Source organism: Elgaria multicarinata, chromosome 2, assembly GCF_023053635.1.
Source record: "Elgaria multicarinata webbii isolate HBS135686 ecotype San Diego chromosome 2, rElgMul1.1.pri, whole genome shotgun sequence".
Lineage (NCBI taxonomy): Eukaryota > Metazoa > Chordata > Lepidosauria > Squamata > Anguidae > Elgaria > Elgaria multicarinata.
The window spans coordinates 152503156-152524997 of NC_086172.1; positions in this window are offsets into that span (position 1 = coordinate 152503156).

Here is a 21842-nt window from a genome sequence, read left to right on the forward strand (position 1 = left end):
AAGAAATAACATACTGTCTCACAACATGTGTCAGGGTTGTATACAGATAAAGGCCACAAGTCTCAAATATTTCCATGAAAACTGCATGAGGTCGATGGGTGGGTGGGTGGATGGGGAATAAATCAGTGCCGAAATCCTGATGAGGAAAAAAAACCCTGCATACATATATAAAGACACAATCAGGCCACTATCTCCCCTTCTTCTAGGCCTCTTTTTTCCCCCTGCAGGGCTGCTGCCCATGATTTCAAACAGACCGTGGGTGGGATCAAGGACATGGAGCGAGGTGGACAGACAGCAGGAAAAGCCTGTTTATACAAATCTGTCCCAGGTGCAGTGACCTATTCTTGCCCTTCAGATGGTCACACTCCCTGGCTGACAGGATGACGGAGTTCAGCCCACAAAAAGACAATGATTTCACTGCCACAGTCAGATCTCAGACTGCCTGGGAGGAAAGAAAACAATAGCAAGCTATCTTTAAAAATAGGTGTTGTTGTTTTTTTCCAGAAAGAAAGTTACTTTCTCCCAGTCCTGATATAAGTAGATGGATTCTATGGGAGGGCTGCTTTGTCTTTGGCTTCACCGTGCTCTATGTTTTTAATGTCCTTTCTAACTAAACAGTAGCATATCATAATTGTGAACTTTAATTCCACTTTAAATCCTCTTTGGAAATCCAAATGGAAAGTAAAATCACATAACCTTAAGATGTGTAATGCGAAGTATCTCAAGCAATTGCATGATTGTTCAACATACTGATTTGCTTTGATTGGCATGGGCCAAATGTTGTAAAGAAAGGTTTTTTCCCCATTCCCAAACCAAAATTGCCTGTCCCAAAATTAAGAAGCTCCAGAGGGGCAGCAAAATGTTTTGTTTCTGGCCAAAATGAAACAAAACACAGTCTTGTAGCTGGCGGATTTATCATGGAATAAGCTTGGCCTCCAGTCCATCAGATGCAAAAATGGAGAACCCATTTAATGTCATACTGGGAAGGGTGATAGATTGAAGTGGGAAGAACATGCACCACTAGCTTAGGGTGACCATATGAAAAGGTGGACAGGGCTCCTGTATCTTTAACAGTTGCATAGAAAAGGGAATTTCAGCAGGTGTCATTTATATGTATGGAAAACCTGGTGAAATTCCCTCTTCATCACAACAGTTAAAGCTGCAGGAGCTATACTAGAGCAACGAGAATTAAAAGAGGGCAGGGCACCTGCAGCTTTAACTGTTGTGATGAAGAGGAAATTTCACCAGGTTCTCCATATATACAAGCAACACCTGCAGAAATTCCTTTTTCAATACAACTGTTAAAGACACAGGAGCCCTGTCCTCCTTTCCATATGGTCACCCTACACTAGCTCCTTCTACCCAGTCTCAAACTTCTGACAGTGCAGGAAGTACCCATGTTGCAGTTCCTCCCACAGCATGACAGTAATGTAAGAAGGTCCTTAATGAATAGAACATGTCCACATGTAGCAGCAGTGGGACAGGGTGCATGGCACTGGTTTAGACTAGAACCAGTGCATATGAGAGTCTCAAACCCTGTGGTTCATGGTCTGCAAATTAATGGCAGCCACCTGGAACCCTAGCCACATGGAAGTAATTTTCATTAGCCACCATGCCACCACTGTGGTGTGTGAGGAGGCCAGAATATGCTCAGCTTGAAGGTTTGGTGCAGTCCAAGTAGTGAGTCAATTAGTCATCTGTGAAGTCTGGCTTCTAATCTATTCTTGTTTACGCCTTCTTCTCGACATTCCTCTGTCTATTGTGCATTATGAGATAGGGAATCAAAGCAGATATCCTCCTTGGATAGTAGCCACCCTGGCTGACAAAACATCCATGTGGATGATACATACACGTTGGCCATTGCTGAACACCAATGTTCTTTCAATAGCAGCTTGGCCTATGTTCAGCAGTGGCATCATTTCCACAGAGATAGAAAGTTATGGGGGCAGGGATGCCTCTTACAAGCCTCTGTCTGTCTGTCTGCTGTGATTTGTCTGCCTATGAGCTCAGCAGAGACCTGAGAGTTTCCTTCCATTGTCTAAGGTTGAGGTTAATACACTCGAATGGGACATTCCTTACCCTTATATAGATAGGAGAACATTTGCTGATCTATTTTAATAATTTTCCATTTGACTTCTTTTTCGTATGTAATCATTTTGTCTAGTGCTGTGTTTTTGAAACTTTTTGAGAAAGCATGATGAATCTTGGGCCATTGATAAGACCTAAGTGACATCCAGGTTCCTTAGCAGGCTGACCACAGTGGCTTTCCTCAGAGTCAACTTGCTTGGCTGCAAACCACTTGTGTTTACAGTGTTTAGGAACTCTGAAGGGTATTGCCCATCAATCCTGGCATCATCATCAATTACTTCTTCAGCGCTCAAATAGGTCCGTGCTTCATCTTTCATTCTGTCCAATGCCATCTGGTTAAAGTAGTCACAGTGCTCATTCTGGGGACACAGAAGACTGTGCCCGCGTTAGCACATATATTTGCCTTGCTAAAGTCAGTTCCATAGACAGCAGTGAAAATGTCTCCAGACACCTTCTTTGAAGTAAGTGGGGCCCTACCATCCCAGGTCGGGTGGAAGTGAGCCTGCCAGAGGAACAGGGACCAGCTCTTGCAGGACTCACTGCTATATGTGGGACTCGCAAATCTGAACCCTGTGAGATAGGTCCAAAGTCCTCCAATGAGTTCCATTGCTCAGCAGGGATTAGATCCCAGTCTTTCAGGTCCATTTGCCACTCCGCGCCTAAGTCCATGCTAGCTTTATTTGCTGTACACACCCTTCACTGTCCTACAGCTGTGTTTCCCGTGACTTCAAAAATTACCAATTTTGTACTAACACCATGATATCTGAAAGTATCCTTTGCTGGTGGCTACATTGCCTGCACATGTTAGCAGTCACAGATCGTTACTCCACCATCCTGCTCATTAGGCTGATGAGCATGGAGAAAAATGAATAATCAAATTCAGCTATTGCTGGGACTTCACAATGGCACCATCTGCCTGCCTTTCAATACTTCCAAAGAACTCCTTTTTTTTTGTTACAAGAATGACATTTATGAAGCATGACACTAGCTCTTCTTATTTTATGTGTTCAAACCTGTTATTTTTAAATGAGAGGTCTCACCTGTTTTAGATGTAATTTCAACCTAGATCCCCATTTTTCCTCACCACCCCCCTTTTTTTTAACAGAAATAGTTAAAATAACCCCAAGGCTAAGGACAATTTCTTGAGATTAAGCTGGTAGTTACTCTGACAAGAGCCTTGAATTGTGGTTCAACCACAAGAGAGAAGGAAAAATTAGGAGCTGGAATCCCCTAGTGGATAACTAAGCTCCTTAGCCAATGGGCTGTTAAAATTTATTATAGTTATTCAGAATCAGAATATTGACCAAATTTGCTCTAAACAATTGTAATTTTACTAGCAAGCTATTGTCTTACAAGTTAGAAGTGATTGACTTTGGGAAGACAGATGATGATGATGATGATGATGATGATGATGATGATGATATCCCCTCTTAAGACAGTTGTTTTAAAACAAGATGACATAATGGTATAGCACTGGGAGATTTTGTATTATTGGTCTTCTCTCCCTTGCTTCACCCCCCACCACACACAAGAAAGCATGCAAAAGCAAGCTGTGGTTTGGAGTACAATTTCAGCATGTTTATTTACCAAAATGTCTTCATCCTCACAAAAGGGGGAGGGTGAGTGGGCAGGGAAAGCACAATTTCAAGCATCCATCCATCTATCCTGAATGTGCAACGTAAAACTTTCTGAATTTACTGCTACTATTACTACTTATACAGGCCCATTAGTGTGCATGGTGGTTTACAAAGTAGAGGCAGGCAGGTGCTTACCCTGAAGAACTTACGATATATGACACAGTGGTGACAACAGAGGAAATGGGATGGTGGTGGGTAAACAAGGGAGGGAAAATGTTCAGGTTCAAGCCTGGATTTGGGACAGAAACCACCTTAGTGGGCAACCTACCCCAAGAATAGGACAGGGGTAGTACATCCCTTTTGATTCTGCCAGAACTCTCCATCAATGAATCCTTCTGGAGGGCTTGGCCAGTGTGGGACTTGGGAGCACTCTTTTGTGATGCACAATAAGATAAGAGGTATCTAGACCATGGAGGGCTTTTAAGGACAGGAAGAGGAGGTTATGTTGGAGCCTCGGGCAGAGCATAAGTGAATGTCATAATTGAAGGAGATGGATGAATGTTCTGCAGGGGGGGAAACATTGTAAGTATTCTTCTTATTCTGCAGGGCAGATATTTAGAGCTCCATCAGACCTACTTTTCCCCCCTGGTATGCACCCATGATTTTGACCTCCCTTTCATTAGCGCAGCAAGCACTAGTCCCTTTCATGATTGCCACCAGTGAACTGTTTTCACTTATTTGTTCTCCTGCTATTGTGTCTGCACCACACCACCCCTTCTCCTCCCCCCTCCAGTTCATTGGTTCTTGTCGGGTGATGGACGTGGGCACCTTCTCCCCCTCGCTCTGGTTTTGTTGACTAGCATTTCACCGATTCAGTTTTTAATTTGCTGCACACTGTTTCTGTGGGCAATGAGGGTGGGGTTGGAGCAGCAAAAGTCCATTTGACCGGCTCAGCACAAGTCTGTTCGTTTGACTGACAGACTCAACAAGCTGGAGGAGAACCTCCCTACCCTCCTCTTTCATCAACAAGACTGCCCCCAACAAAAGCAAGATAGCGTGAGGACGCCAATACATGGGGTTAGAAGGGCACTTTTATTCCACATGTAGAAAATAAATCACACTTTTCCCACTCTAGAAAAAGATGGAAAAGGGAGGGGAAGAGGCAAGACAACTGCAGGACAGGGACAATATCAAATGAGTGCCGTGGGACAAAATGATAAACAAGGCAGGATGACAGTGTGATAAAATGCTGGAGTGATGGAGCTCTTAAAGTAGTCCACAAAGACAACAATATTAGTTGGAAGGATAATGAAGAATGTTGTCTGTAATTTGTCAGCATGATTCATTAGGTATGGTGCATCTGAGAAGGCTTGCAGCAATAATTGCAGGTTTCGGCATATCCACTTTGGAACATCAGGATGTCCGTTGAATAAAATGGGAAGATTGGGCACTGCATCACTGGGCAGCTTTTCAGATCCTGCCTCAGCAAGATTTCAAAACAAATCGTCTTAAGGCAGGGATGGAGAATTTCTTTCAGTGAAAGAACTTCTCAGGTGTGGGTGTGTGCGCATTCCAGTAGTGGGTGGAGCCAAAAATACCAGCAGATTTTAGCTTAAGGCTCTTACTGCCAGTAACTAAACCTTAGGAAACAGCAGTTCAATTAGAAATTGGGGTGGGTGGGGGATTGCAAAAGCTTGGAAAATACCAAATAGGGCTGGATAAAAAAGGGAGGAACAAGGGGGTGGGACAGTCTGGGGGATCCCAGAAAATACAGACCTCAGAAGGAAATGTGTTGCAGTGGCTTGAGGTTCCCTAAGGTAGGAGCCCTCTTCACACATACATGCCTTGAATCAAAAGGACAGGTCCTGCCTATCAGAGCAAAGATTCACACACATACAGAAAGCATAATGAATCAAGCCCTTTAATGCACTGTAAACATGACAGCAATTGGCCCCTGTGGAATGTTGCACAAGCTTGATGGCTGATAGCTATTTAAACCAGCGATGGTCTCAGAAGTCCAGCACCTTTATTCTTACAAAAGAGGGAAGAAAAATGCCCAACATCACACAATACAAAACAAACAGGCAGCTGCAGGGGGAAAAGGGGGAAAAAAGGGGGTGGATAATCCAACTTCCAAAGGGCAATAGAAACCATTACTCAGGCTATGCTACAGTGCCTTATTTATTTAAATTTGATAACCTTTTTTATCCTATAAGCTCAGGGATGCATTCCACAAATGAAATATAATCATAATAATTGGAGTGGCTGCCACTCACCCATTTGTCAGAGAAGGGATGGCAGGATGTGCAGTTAAATTGAACAGAGGTAAGTGAGCTAACTACAGAGAAGGGGTGGGTATTGGAACCATGCAGAGTGAAGTGGTTCCCATTCATATGGCAGGACCAATTGTCACGGTTCCATTACTCTTCCCCTCTGTATAGTTCCCCTACCCACCCAACCCTCCGTGCACATCTGAAGAGTCCCTCAATCGTGTAGACTACAGAGGCATAGAACTGAGATATCAACTCATAATCAATCTTAAGACTATAAGAAGGGATCAGACCAAGGGTCCATCTAATCTAAAACTCTGTTTCTACAGGGATCAAGCGGCTGTTGACTAGGAACCCACAAGCAGGACATGAGTGCAACAGCACCCTCCCACCCATGTTCCCCAGGATCAGGTGTATATAGGCTTACTGCCTCTGATGCTGGAGGTAGCACATAGCTGTCCGGACTAGCAGCCACTGATTGCCTTCTCCTCCAGGAATTTATCTAACGCCCTTTTAAAGCCATCCAAGTCATGAATTCCATAGTTTAACTCTGTGCTGTGTGAAGAAGTACTTCCTTTTATCTGTCCTGAGTCTCCCACCAATCAGCTTCATAGGATGACCAGAACAGTACATAGTATTTTAAGTGTGGTCTCGCCATAAAGGCAGTATGACACTGACAGTTTTATTCTGCCATTATCATAATCTTGCTTTCAATAGGAAAATACTAAATTTAATTAGGTAGCCAGCCACGCAGGATTGGTAGACATGCAGGGAATAGACAGTATCCGACACTGCTGCTCTGCTCATGATATTGGCATACCATCAACACAAAGAACCTCTAGCAATATGCCAGTTGTGTAAGCCAGCACGATGGGTTTTCTGTGGAAAACTGTCATGCCATCTTATTTTATGGGCATACTGCTAGAGGTCACTTATGCTAGCACTTTGTCAATAGTGTAAGAGGAACAGCAGAGTTGGATACTGCCCATTGGCACCCTGCCACTCCCCTTAGGCTACTGAACATAATAGATTCTACCAATAAACTGCCTCACGTCGCGTTTTGGCAGCATCTTTACTCATCATATTGATAACCATTTGGCATGTCCCCAAAGAAAAATATGAGCTAACATGATGACTAACAATATTTTCAGTCTTGAAAGTAGCAGAAAAATACTCTTAGGCCTGTCAATATATACATATAACAAGCCAGGAATAGTTTCTCGTAAATTGCCATAGAGGGCAATAGAGTTCACTCAATCGTGTTAGTTGTAGAGTGTTGACTAATGTCTGTTGTTGCTAAAGCTAAGATAGTGAAGAGTTTATCATAACATACAGAAAATGACAAATTGTGTCTCAAGGGAGTGAGTGAGGAACTGAAGCTGTACTGAAAATTCCTCCTCAATTTCTTGGGCTCATTCTCAGGTCACGCACCAAAAATGAGGCAAGACTTTCAGCTAAATGTACCTGGGGCCAGGAGAAATTCTTTCTTCTTTTCCTTTTCCTTTTTTTTAGCTCCTTTGTTCATCCTTAACAAGTGATGAAGAGGCAGGTGTCTGTTTTTCTTTGGAAATAGGGGCTTTTACATTTTCTTAAGTGAAAAGAAATTAGCCAGAAATGCTGACTTAGCTGGAACTATCTGGTCAGGGTAGGCAATAGAAGACTGAGCCATGCTGGTTTATCCCCTCTTCCCCCAAGACTGCACAGGGCGATCATTGTGGGGTGGATAGAAAAAAGATGTAAATGTCTCATGGGAAAGGGCTTTTATGGGACAGATATAGGGCTATAGGCCTTACAATGATTATTCAGCTATGATGGACTCTTTCATCCTGGATTCCCTTCTACAATCCTAGAATACCCAGGTACTACAATCCTATGTAGGTGGGGGAGAGAGAGAATCCAAAGTGGATCAAGAGCCCTGCCAAGCTCATGCCAGCAGAAGGAGGAGGAGGAGGAGGGGTGGCATTTTTCTTTTATTTTTCCCCCAGGCCCTTTTTTTTTAAAAAAAAATCAGGGATGCTGATAACTGGCTGATCCAAAGTCTCCACCTGTACATCTCTCTTTCCATGGGCTAGAGTAACCAGGTGCCCTACTTAACAGAGGACAGTTCATCTATTTGAAGGTGTCCTCTATATGATGGGCCATCCACTTTGAGTCTGGCTTAAGTTCAAGGAAACATATGGCAGGCATATAACAGGGGCCTTGGAGTTGCCCATCAGCAGCTAGCATTGGGGCAGCAGACTGAACAGGCACACAGTTAGACTGGAAAGTCTTCTCAGAGATAGTGAGATGTATTATATTTCTATTTAAATTATGGTCCTTTCCCCTTTTTAATCCTCTTTTTTTGGCAATGGGTAAGTGGGGAGGCCCTGCAACCTTAGGACACAATCCTAGTGCAATGATCATAATCCTATGAAATTGGAGGTTTACATTCATTTTATGAAGGGCGGGAGGAGTGCAGAGGCGAGCTTTGCCTCCTCATCCTGCATTTTCAATTGACAGGCTTTTTTTTGCCCATCTAGCAAAAGCATCTCAGTGGGAGAGGGAAAGAGGTTGGAGAGGCCTAAGGATAGCTCATATCCACTGAAATGCTCCCTTTCTCCCCTCTGGGATCACATTCCCAACCTCTGAGAAGCAGTCAGCGCAATTCTTATTAATTATTGCATTTCTATACTGCCCAACAGCTGAAGCTCTCTGGATACTTCACAAAAATCAAAACCATGAAAACCATTCAAAATATAAAACAAACAGCAGTATAAAAACACTGTATAAAATACAAAATAAAAGCACAACCAGGATAAAACTGAGCAGCAATGCAGAGATTTATACAGATTTAAAATACAGTTTTAAAACAGCAAAGTTAAAAATTGTTGATAAACTGTTAAAATACTGGGAAAATAAAAAGGCCTTCACCAGGCATCTAAAAGAATATAATGTAGCTAGCAGGCAAACCTCTCTAGGGAGCTCATTCCACAGCCGGGGTGCCACAGCAGAGAAGGCCCTCCTCCTCACTTCTTTTGGCAGGGGCTCACAGAGAAGGACCCCTGAGGAGGATCTTCGGGTCCAGGAAGGTACAATGTCGGAGGAGGCATTGCTTCAATTAACCTGGCCCCAAGCTGTTTAGGGCATGTAATGTTAATACCAGCACTTTGAATCAGGCCTGAAGTTAGACTGGCAGCCAGTGAAGCTGGAAATGGACTGGTGTAATGCTGCCCTGTTTTGTACCAGCTGAAGTTTCTGGACCATTTTCAAAGGCAGCCCCATGTGTAATGCATTGCAGTAGTCCAGACGAAAAGTTATCAGAGCATGGATAACTGTAGCTAGTTAGCTGTGTCCAGATAAGGGCAGAGTTGGTATATCAGCCTTATGTGATACAAGGTGCTCTTTGCCACTGAGTTCACCTGCACCTTAAGTGACAGTTTTGGATCCAAGAGCACCCCCAAAGTATGAAACTGATTCTTTAGGGGGAGTGCAACCCCCTCCAGAATAGGGTGAACATCACCTAGCCAGACAGGCGAACCACCCGCTAACAGTACCTCCATCTTGTCTAGACTGAGTCTCAGTTTATTGACCCTCATCCAGTCTGTGCTCAGGCACTGATTCAGAACGGCCACTGCCTCACCTGGGTTTGATGAAAAGGAAAGGTAGAGCTGGGTTTCATTCACATATTGATGACACCTCAGCCCACATCTCCGGATAACCTCTCCCAGCAGTTTCATGTTGAACAGCATAGGGAATAAAATAGAGCCCCATGGAACCCCATGGCCTAGATGTCATGGCACAGAGCAATAATCCCCCAGCACCACCTTCTGGAATTGGCCATCCAACTAGGAGCAGAACCATTGCAACACAGTTCCTCCAACTCCCAGACCAGACAACATATTCATAAGGATACCATGGTCAATGGTATCGGAAGCCACTGAGAGGTCCAAGAGAATCAACAGGGTCGTAGTCTCCCTGTCCCTCTCCTGGCAAAGGTCATCCCACACAATGAGCAAGGCAGTTTCTATTCCAAAGCCAGGCCTGAAGCCTGATTGAAATGGATCTAGATAATCCGCTTCATTCAAGAGTGCCTGGAGTTGTCCTGCAACCACCCACTCAAACACCTTGCCCATGAAGGGGTTGTTAGCCACTGGCCTATAATTGTTAATATCCTCCTGGTCCAGGCTAGCCTTTTTCAGGAGTGGTCTGACTACTGCCTCTTTTAAAAAGGCAAACACCACTCCCTCTCAGGGAAGCATTTACAACCTCCTGGACCCAGCAGGTGATCCCCTCCTTATTTGATGTAATAAGCCATGAAGGGCAAGGGTCAAGCACAGAGGTGGTTGACCGAACTTGGCCAAGCACCTTGTCCACATCCCTGGCCTCAGTAACTGAAACTCATCCAATTAAAGGGGACTAGATGGTGCTCTGAATGCCTCTACTAGTGGAGCTGCATTAAGCGTGGTGTCCAATTCATGACGAATCTGAGCAACTTTATCTTCAAAGTGCTGTGCAAACTCATCACAGCATGCTACTGAGGGTTCTACCATCTCTTGCCCTGGCCATGAATGTAATAGGCCATGAATCACATGGAAAAGCTCTGCTGGACAACACTCCGCTGCACAACACTGTCTCTTTGCCACTCTCACCATGACAGATTAGGCTTGATAATGAGCTCTAACCCATGTTCGGTCAGACTCAGCATGAGCTTTCTTCCACCTGTGTACTATTGCCTTCAGCTCAGGTGTATACCAAGGAGCTGGCAGGGCTCTGCTCAGTGGGAGACGGCACATGAGTGCAATTGTGTCAACTGCTTCGACAAGAGCACCAGCCATACCAACTGGAAAATCCCCCAAAGCCCTCTGGAGTCCATTACCCTCTGGGGGTGGACCATTTTAATAGCCCCCCACCCTTGCAGAGGGGAAAGGCTGCCAAGAGTCCAAACCTCAATAGAAAGTGATCTGACTATGACAAGGGGGTAGATGTTAATTTCCCCTTTTTCAGATCACCATCTTCCTGCCCAGTTGAGAAAACCAGATCAAGTGTGTGTCGTTTTGCATGCATTGGGCCGATGACATGCTGAGACTTCCCCGTGGTTGTCATGGTGGCCATGAATTCTTGAGCCAGCCTGGATGCAGGAACCTCAGCATGGAAGTTGAGATCCCCCAGAACCACCATCCTGGGGGTCCTCAACACCAGATCTGAGACAACCTCCATCAGCTCAGGCAGGGAGACTGTTGGGCAGCGGGGTGGGTGGTACACCAGCAGAATCCCTAACCTGTCTTGAGTATCTAGCACACAAGGCAGAGACACTCAAGACCAGTACTTTCCATGCTGGCTACCAGGGGGAGTGCATGGAGCTACAATTCTATCCTCCGAGATCAGAGCACTGTCTCTGATCTTGGATCAAGGAATCTGAACTATCCTACAGGCCCTCAGATTCAGTCTAGGAGCCATAGGATCATTCCCTTCCTATGCTTTGCATTGTGGTCTAATGGATTTCACTGCCCACAGCTGATATTTAGCTTTTTCTTTATCAATATAAAGCCTTCATGTGGAAATACTGAGAGTATTACTCCTTTCATGCTCAGGAAAATTTGATATGAAAAATGAACAATAAAATATCAGCAACTGAAAGATGATGATGATGATGATGATGATGATGATAATGATGATGATGATGGTTCTAGGACAAAAGAAACCGGACGGCTCTTCTCCTTCTCTTTCTTCTCTTTCTTCTTTTTCTTGAGTTATTTTTCCTTGCTGGTTGAAGATGCTGTGCTTTCCATTCATTTCCTGACATTACTACAGAGGTATTACCATAGCCCTTGGCTTACACTAAAAGCAAGCACTGGACAAAATAACAGTGGCATTACCTGCAGCGCTGGCATTAAAATAGCTTTCATTTGAGGGGGGAAAATACAAAATAAAACGTTTGCACTTATGCAAGGGAATGGAAGGCTCATAGCTTGGCTGTAGCAATTATTAGCCCAGTTTATTTTACCCCCGAGGAAAAAAAATGCAACCAAGGAGAGTGGAGTAATGGCTTGGAAATTACTCAGATCAAAATGCTGTTGTATGCCGGATATTCTTTGCAGGCTTGAATCACCTTTTCCATTCATTCTTGTAGCACTGCTGCCTTCGAAGAAAACTACCATTTCAATTTTCCACGCTAAATTCAAGGTCCATATTGAAAACAAATGTGAGCCCTCTTTAGAATAACAACCTGGTGTTATTTTTTCCATAAGCAATTCCCACCCCCAACCCCCCCACTTTCTTGGCCTTTTAAGTCTGACGTTCCCTCTGTCTGGTTTTATTAAGTGTGTGAAAAGGTAGGCAGTTTGCCCAAATTCTGAAAATGAAAGTTTGTTTAGCAACCCAGGTGGGGTGCACAAAACCCAGAAGTTTGACAGCGAAGGAAGGAATACAATATGTGTGAAGGCAGCTAGAGGCCCTTCAGATATATAGCCCCCAAACAAAAAAGATCAGTCACTTCTTTACACACACACACACACACACACACCTCCAGTGAGAAATGTAATACCTCCACAGACTCTAATTTAAGATGGGATAAGGTGAAATCCTCCATGAATTTGGATGGAAGTGGTTGTACTGCTCAACCAAAACAGCTCTCATACAAAGCAATTTCCCTGAAGCCATGGAAGAGCTTCAAGATTCTAAATAGCATAGAGACTATCGTTTGCCAAAGGCTAATTTACCCAAGTGTGCATTGCATGTAGCCACATGGTCAGATGGTTGTATCAGCCCATACTACCATTTTATTTATTTATTGCTGCATTTTTCTGCTGCCCAATAGACAAAGCTCTCTAGGTTGTTCACAAAATATAGGTTAAGACCATAAAATGCAGACATAGAATAAAACATTGTGGATAATCTAAAACAAATTAAATTGACCCACAGTATAAAATGTACAGCAGACAGCAACATCAGTGGAAGGAACTGTGACCTCCTTGGAAAATTGCAGACGGCGTTTAACAGTAATTGTACCAAATGCTTGGGTCATATCCTCATACTACAATTAGGGATTGGTAAGAATTTAATTTTAGTTCGTGGTTCTTTTTAATAAGCATTTCCCAAAATTCACAAATTTCTCCATATTTGAGATGAAAAGAATTTTGGATTGTAAAAATGTGGGAGAAAACAAAACTGATAGATTTGTCCATCTAGGCCCAAGGATCTGACTATTTAGGCCTTAAAAGCCTGGGTAAGTATACCTGTGTATTCAACCATGGCCTTAGCTAGTCAGGGCAAAATCCCGGGGCAAACCCCGGGATCGTCCCTGTGCGTCCACATGACACATAGGGGATCCCGGGATCAGGGAGGGATCATCCCTCCCGTGTCCCGGGATATCACCCTCCCCTTTGGGCCCGCTTTTTCCACAGTTTCGGGCTGAGCCTGAGGCAGGATCTACACTACTGCTTTAAAACGGTTTATAACAATAATGACAACTGTTCAGCCCAGGACACACTCCCTATACAGTCTTCATAATGTTTCAAAGTGTTATATCCTGTTTAGTGTAGATCTGGCCCAAGACTGCGGATCTGGCCCAACATGTGGCCTGTTGCTGCGGTTTGACCCAGCTCTGCACGAATCCTTGCTGGAAGCCGCGCACGGGGTGCAGCGCTTCTCAGGAGTGCTGCGCCCATCAGAGGTAGGGTGGAGGAGCAGGAAAAGTACTTAATTTTTTTAAAAAAAACCTTACCTGTGTCTTTAAAAAAAATGGCGGGCATGACGCCTTTCCTCCTGAGGTTGTCACGCCTCAAGTGTAAATGGAGGAGGGATCTCATGATAATCACATCGCGGTATCTTCCCTCCTCCATCCTGGATTAAAAGGTCGGTCTAGCTAAGGCCCGTTACTGCTGGGCTGGAGTTGCCACCTCTCTTCTTTGAAACAGGCTCCTCATCTTCAACAACTATATTGCAGGCAGGTTCAACATTGTTCTTTCCATGCTGGGAATAGCACTTATTGAATTTGACTAGTGCAGATGATTGAGAATTTCAGTTTTGTTCTTTTTTAAAAAATAATTATAATATATACCCACGTGTGCACATTGGGATGGAAAGAACTTGCAATTAGCAAATGCATGTGGGAGAAATCAAGCATGACAGATTCATCTATTCCTAACCTGAGATCATGCAGGGGTTCAACAGCATCAGCAGTCTTGTGTCTGGAAAATTTTGTTTGCACTTTCTGCATTCTTAGTTAGAATGTCATGTTAAGGCCTGTGAGCCTTAGCTCACAATTTCCCTGCTCAATGGGACTTGCTTCTGAGTAGGATTGTTTAGTTATTCTCATGCCACAATCACACAGCCCCAAAAGCTCTCCAAACAGGTGTTTGGCAGGGTGGTGGTGGTAGGATTTAATCTGCTTGGAAATAGGTGCACTAGGAGAGCCCACCTTCTGTACAGGATCACCACCAACCTTACCAATCCACAAAATAGCTGTTTTTAGGGGTGGGAGGCTTGAATCTGTTGGGAAACAGAATGAGTTGGACAAAGAATGTTCTTACATTTTCTCATCCAAGTCTCAGGATTGTAAAACTCAGTCCCCATATTCACCACAGGCTCAGATGGATAATTTCCTGTGTAGATTTCAGAAACATACAGAGATTTTGAATTTCATTCATGCTTGCTGCCACCATATTTGTTTTCCCATGCTGCACTTTGGCACATTCAGAAGGATAGGCTGATCAGTTTTTAGATCGCATTTGCCTCTCACAATGCTTAGGACTGTGTGCAAAGTTTGAAGGTGGGCTGGTTACTTTTTGTTTGTTTTTTTATACTAAGAACAGGGCCTTCTCTGGAACTTTTAACTCCCCCCCCCACTCCTTTTGCCAACCAGTAGGGATGGATGGATGGGCTCACCACCATCTGGTTTCTCCGGGTGGTCACCAAGCCTTTCCCTAAGTCAGATAAAATTAAAAATTCTGCATGCAGAAAATTAGATCCAATTAAGTTCTTTATTACTGTTCCACTATTCCCAAACGAAAGTGAGTAAGCCAGGCAGAACAAAATTGATTTTACTTTTAACTAAACATGCATGACTTTAACCACTGTACCTTACTGTCTTTATTACCATTTTATGTAGTGGAATGCTGTTCTGGCTGAGAGGCCTTAATAAAAGGGTCACTACTGTGCCTCCTTTAATATAGCTATTATTCCTCCCCTTAGCCTACTTTTTCATCCTAAACTAAACATTCCTGAACGATTTAGCCCAGAGATGGAGAACTTTGAACCTCCAGGTGTTATTGGACAGCAGCTTCCAACATCCCTGACCAATAGCCATGCTGGCTGGGGATGATGGGAGCTGGAGTTCAGCAACTTCTGGTTGGCCAAAGTCCCTTATTACTATTAAACTTTTTTCCAGGTGATCCAGTCCCTCAAACAATTCATTTGCTTTAGACCTTAGCTAAACCTAAGGTTCATCCCGGGATCGTCATTTTATTCCTTAAAATGATAGAAAGTAAAAGGATGTGAATTAACCTGGTGATTTAGGCCTTAGCTAGACCTAGGGTTTATCCTGGGATCGTCCCGGGGTCGTCCCTGCCTGCTCCTGGGATCCCCTGTGTGTCATTTACATGAACAGGGACGATCCCGGGACGATCCCGGGATAAACCTTACGTCTAGCTAAGGCCTTACTTTGTGCCTTTCCCAGCTCTGTGATATCTTTTGAGATGTGGCAATCTGAATTGTACAGAGTAGACCAGAACTGTACAGAATACGTTAAAAATCCCTAATCAAATTGTTACAAAATAACTTTTCAAAGAGCCCTTTCTATGTGTCTGATGCTTAGATCTGGTGTTTGACTTTAGTTGGTTTTCCTATTCAGGTATCAGGGTTATTTATAGTTTTACCTCAGTTTATGCCATTAATTCACAAAGCTAATGCAGGCTTTCACACTACTGCACCCCCCTCTTCTTTATTTTACTTTTCAGGATAAAAACTGCAGAGTATTATAGTTCCATCACTGAATTATGGATCCATCCTGTGTTTTTATTGCCCTTTCTTTCCATAGATTCAATTAATGAAACTGATGAATGGTATTCAGGATTAAGGTAATGGCAGCATAAAGTAGCAACGGAACTATTTTGTATGCCATTGTTCATTGTGAGCCTTAATAAAATGTCCACTTTTGAGCTATTTGTTTTTCAAAAGTCCTAAAGTGAGTGAAATGAATTTCAATTGATTTCTGTTGACTTTTATTTGAAAGTTATTCATTTGCATGAGGCAACCTTCCCCAATTTTGTGCCTTCCAGAACTTTTGGACTACAACTCCCATCATTCCAGGCCAGCATGCCATTCTGGCTAGGGATTGTGGGAGTTGTTGGAAAAATGCTGGCATAAAGTTTTTGAAGAATGACATCCCTTGCAGACACATTCTAGAGCTGAGTACATGTAAGTGGCCTCTCGAAATTCTCCACCCTCTTTGTGGGCACAGAAATGGGGTGGGGGGATAATTTCACCAAATTTCTCCAGGAGGATGAAGAGTTAGGCTATGTTTAGACTACACAATAGTCAACAGTGGGGTGATAATCAATTTGACTGTTAATTATCTAGGGGATACTTCTCACACAACATGATAATAATCAACCACGGTGTGGATTAGCATCAACGTTCAGTTGACTGTTAGTCCACACTAAACTGACTTACTCATCCCCTGCCTCCTCTCCCTTCTCAGCCCTCCCACTAGTATCCTATCAGCCATTGCTGCTGAAAATCTATCCTGCCGGCTGGACTAGAGCGGCAACCACTGCTTTGATTGCTCTTGCCTTGTGACCCTGTGGCTGACAAAATAACCAACCGTGGCCAAGGAAATAACCAACAGTACCCTCCACACAACATGATAACCAATGGTGGTTCAAATAGCCAGCTCTGCATGGCATTGGTTATCTAAACCTTATGTCAAATCATTATGATTGTGGAATAAAAAGCAGGAAATAACACCATGAAAGTGATATATGGAACGTGAATTGTGCCCCAACAGTTATCAGTGCACATCAATACCACTATAAAGCAGTACTGTAGATCAAGCCTCTATTTAGTCAGAATTGCCTTAAGTCCCATTGATTTCAATGGGTCTACATTAAGTATGACTAAGGGGGTATCTCTATGCTCTATTAGCACCATAGTGGCTGTGCAGTGCTGCTGCTTTGCTTCTATGACGCAGCTGCCAACTTGAAGCACATTGGGATTTTCCTCCCCAGAACTGCATGTTTTCAAAATCTCAATTTACCATGACTTTTACCTTTGCTACGTTATCCAGTGGGCGTAGCTCTGGGTAAATGTGGGAACAAAGGGCAGGGGATGGTTTTGACAAGGCAATGGCTGCTGGTGCTCCCTTTTTCAGGGCCAGATAGCCCTCACCCACTCCTGCCCCGTTTTCGATTTTGGCCCACAGGAATGATACTGCGGGCTTTTGTGCTAACCACCCTCCAAAGCAGTGGCATATACACATCCCCTAAGTCTGAATTCAATCCAATGTCATGTATCAGTTGCCTCCAGTACAGTTCAGTGTTTATATGGAGGAAAGACATGGTTTGAGTTAATGTCTCACAGCAAGGGCATGAAAAATGGTGCAAGATGGTGAGAAATAGGAGGTTCTAAGCCCTGATTTTAATTTCCAGATTTCTTTTTTGATTGAAGCCATCCAGCAACTCAAAGATGGTATTATTATTATTATTATTATTATTATTATTATTATTATTATTATTATTACAAATTAACAATACTTTGCATGGGTTCATGTGAACAAAAAGTTACACCAAATCCTCCAAATGTAATCAGCCAGGCACTGTTTATTTGGTTTTCAGAACTGAAGCTTTTGGTTACATTTCCTGTCACAATGCAGAAGCTTCAAGCTGCATTTCTAAACATTACAAGCTGACTGGGAAGAAAAAGTAGAAGTAATGCAGATTTGCTCAAGGCCACTCATTAAAGAAAAAATGCAATGCAAATGATAAGTTTTTTGTTTCCCCCTCCATTTGAAAATGACGCTATTGATCTTGTACCAGGAAAAGCACTTAAGCTGTGTTGTCAATGAACACAGGGCCCTACAAGAATGTACTTCTAGGCTTTTACATTTCAGGTGAACTGACATATCTTACTAAAAGTCGTAATTCTGCTAGCAGGCACTTGGGAATAATGACTTCAAGCTGTATTTGTATGTCATTTATTTCCTCCTCTTTCCTGAAGAAGAAGAGATGTCATAAGGAATAGCAGGAAGGTGGCCAGGACTGCGGCGTGGATTCAAGTCATAGATTAGACTTAATTTGTCCTTTCTTCTGCCTTATATTATCTGAGAACTACTCAATGCCCATACTAAGATTTTCTCTCCTTCCAATAGCAACTTGTATTTGGAATGGAAGCTGAGATTCACATGCTCTCTTTGGGAACTCATGTTTATAAGCAAGATTTGCTTTGTTCTCTCTCATTTGGGGGCATGTGCACAAATGCTTTGAAACATGTTTTCAGTGATAGGTCTGCATCTATAAGGTTAGAAGATGTTACGTGATGTGCTCTCATTAGACCCGTGTACAAACTTGCACACGTTCTAATAAGAATTACACCCGCTTATAAGGAATCTTTTGACTTTGGCAATAGAGCGTCTGTGGCTAAGTAAGGCGATTCTTACTCAAGAAACTTACAGCACTGAAGGGGATAATGCCACAATGGCACATTTATTGAAATTGAAACAAATACAAAGGCACAAGCTAGTTTTGGGGAAATTAGCTGAGCAAGTAGAAGCTTAGAAGCAGTTTCAATACTGAAAAATAGACTTTTTGAGACTTAAGAGCATACACACACAGACAGCAGGGGAAAGAGTAGAGGGAATCTTTAAAGGCAGTATACCTTTCCTTGGGCTGCAGCCCTTTCCTGTAGACCAGAACTGGGGAGCGTTGCAACTCTTGGTCTTAAGTGAAGAGGGAAAAAGAATACAGCCCGGCAAAGCACTCACTCATGGCAGCCAGCTGAATGTGTTGTATGCTATGTGTTTCTCTCTTTTTACAGAGAGAGCTAGCCTTTTTCTTCCTCCTAACTTGAAGGGTTTTTTTGTGTGTGATCTTATCTAAAGATCTACTTGCTATGGGGAACAAAAGAGGGTGATTTGAGATGATGGCTGTACTTGATGCAGCCTGGAGTTCAGCAACAGGGCTACATTAGCATGTGTATGACCAGGTAAAACTCTTGCCATCTAGCATTCATATTCTGCTTAGTTTTACCCCTACCTTTGTCTCTGGGGAATGCATTTGAAGAAGTCTATCAGGAAATGGTTACTTGACCTAGGCCTTCTGTGAATGCTCTCAGTCTGTAGGTGGGGTTTTGGGTCGCTTCAAAATGGAGTCAGTACTGCTCACAGAAGCTACCTTGTAACAAAGAATGAAGTGCACTGACAACTCGTGGGGCCCATGACACATCTATAACACTCTGAAAGTGGTATGAAACCAGTATATGCTATGTGTCATGGATCCCAACAGTTGTCAGTGCACTTCAATACCACTATAAAGCAGTAGTGTGGCTCCTGCATTTTATATGCCACTGTCATATCACTTTCATAGTGGAATATCTGCTTGGTGTAGATGAGCCCTTGGCTTAATTATCTATACCCTAGTAAATTACAGGGAGATGTTGCTGCTTTTATCTCCAGTGCCTGGGTTTTATTCTGCTGATTTTATTGGTCTTTTGATGGTGTTTTCATTATCTTGTAATATTGCATTTTATATTGTTATTGTATACCCAGGGAATGTTTTTGAATGCTTGAAATGAATATGCCATGGGAAGCTCATTGTCACAAAAAGGTGCCCTCCTCACACTCATCTGACAATCAGAGATGAGAGTGCAACAACTGGCCAGCTAGAGTTTAATCCAGACTATACTAGTGATGAGGATGTGTGAGAAATTCACTGTGGGCTTTGCTAGATGTACCTGTTAAACTGGGCATGTGGAGGGGCCAGCCTGTGCAGCAGCTAGCATGGGCTGTCGCTCTTAGCTAGATGTCAGGTGCGACGGGGTAAAGGAAGCCCTGTTGCGTCCGCCATTTTAAAAAAATGTTTTAAAGGGACAGGAGCTCTCAGGAAAGGTTTTTTTTTTAAAAAAAGGTTTCCCTGCTCCCCCCACCCCCAATCTCCCACCCCCCGGCTGTGATCTCCCTCCCCCTGGCTGCGATCTCCCTCCCCCTGGCTGTGATCTCCCTCCCCCCAGCCATGATCTCCCTCCCCCCCAGCCACGATCTCCCTTCCCCCACTGCAATTTCCCCACCGTGGCTCTGCTCTTCCCCCCATCTCTCTCTCTCTCTCTGGCTCTGCTCTTCCCCCCTGGCCCCGATCTCTTCCCCCCATCTCTCCTGCTGGCTCCGCTCTTCCCCCCCCAGCCCCGATCTCTCCCCCCGTTGTTTTTCCCCTTGGCCCCAATCTCTCCCCCCCAATTTCCCCCCCCAGCCCGATGGGCACATTGTTAGTGTGGAGTGCTGTGCCCAGTGCGCTGCTTCTCTCGGCTACTCGCAAGTAAGCCATGTAGCCGGGAGAAGCCGCAGAACGGGCTAGACCTTTCGTAGCCCTGGGCTCAGCCCCGGGCTGTAGAAATACCAGGCCAAAAATGGTACCGGTTATCCCGGGCCAAGGGAGGGCTGACCCTGGGATCCCTTGTGCATCATCTGGATGCACAGGGTTGAGCCTGGGTATCAGCCCGGGCTAAACCTTCATCTAGCAAAGGCCTGTGTCAAGATTTATTTATTTTTTAATGGAGTGACCAAATCTGCACCTAAGGATGCTGAAGAAACCCACTGCAGACTCCAATGAGGCTGGATTTCCAAGAATCTGACCTCGCTAGTCCCAGATTGCCCCCAGGATCCCCTGTGCATTATGTGGATGCACAGCGATGATCCAAGGACTATCCCAGGATATAGGCATGGTGTAGACATGCCCATAGTTTTCCTTTATTACCTGAACCTATGTAAATCTGCAGTATGACCCCCAAAAAAACCCATGCCCAAGCATTGCCATTTCATTTGTGTTTTTAATAAAATAGATGGCACGTGATGATTTCTAATGAATTAAACTGTAAGCTTTACTGGATAAAGTGGTTTGTTCAAGATGCATGATTTGAAGTCCTACTTCTAAATGTGGACCACATGAATCAATATATTCATTCATGGAAACAAAACTATCTGAATATAAATATATCTGTAACTAATCATAATATTCTCTTATTCACTGGGTAGAAGTTAATGAATTGTGATATGATAGTGATTTGGCCCTATGCACGATCCTATGAATTTTTACTCAGAAGTAAGTCCCATTTAGTTAAATGGAGCTTACTTCAGGGTTTGCAGCCTTTGATTCACTCTGTGAAATGAAAATTCATTCAAATAATACCCTTAAATAATGAATATCTCTACAAAGTGGTACTAAATAATATGGCTATTCTGTAATTGCAGAGCATTCATCATCATAGTAAATCACCTGGCTCCAGCATGGTGCAGGTAAAAGGGTTCATAATACTTTAGATTATATATCAGACTTTTCTATTTACATTTTCTACTTGGAATTGATGCCAAATCTCCAATTTTCTTCAGTCAGAGCAAATAAATAAATAAATAAATAAATAAATAAATAATAAGGCACAAATGCAAAGATACTGAAATAACAACTTCAAGGGAAACAAATAATTCCATATCCCCCCCCCCCCAAAGCTGGTAATAATCAAAGCCAAATCAAGCCAAGCCATTCCTTGACTGCTGAACTGGACATCCATTGTACACATATTGAGAGCATCTTCATCAGAAGAAGGGAATTTTGGAATACGGAAAAGTCTTCTCTTCAAATGAGACAAGAATCGGTCAACGCAGCCTTCTCAGCAAGGCAAGAAAATAGTCACCAGCTGAATAAAGCCTTAGGATGACATGATGATG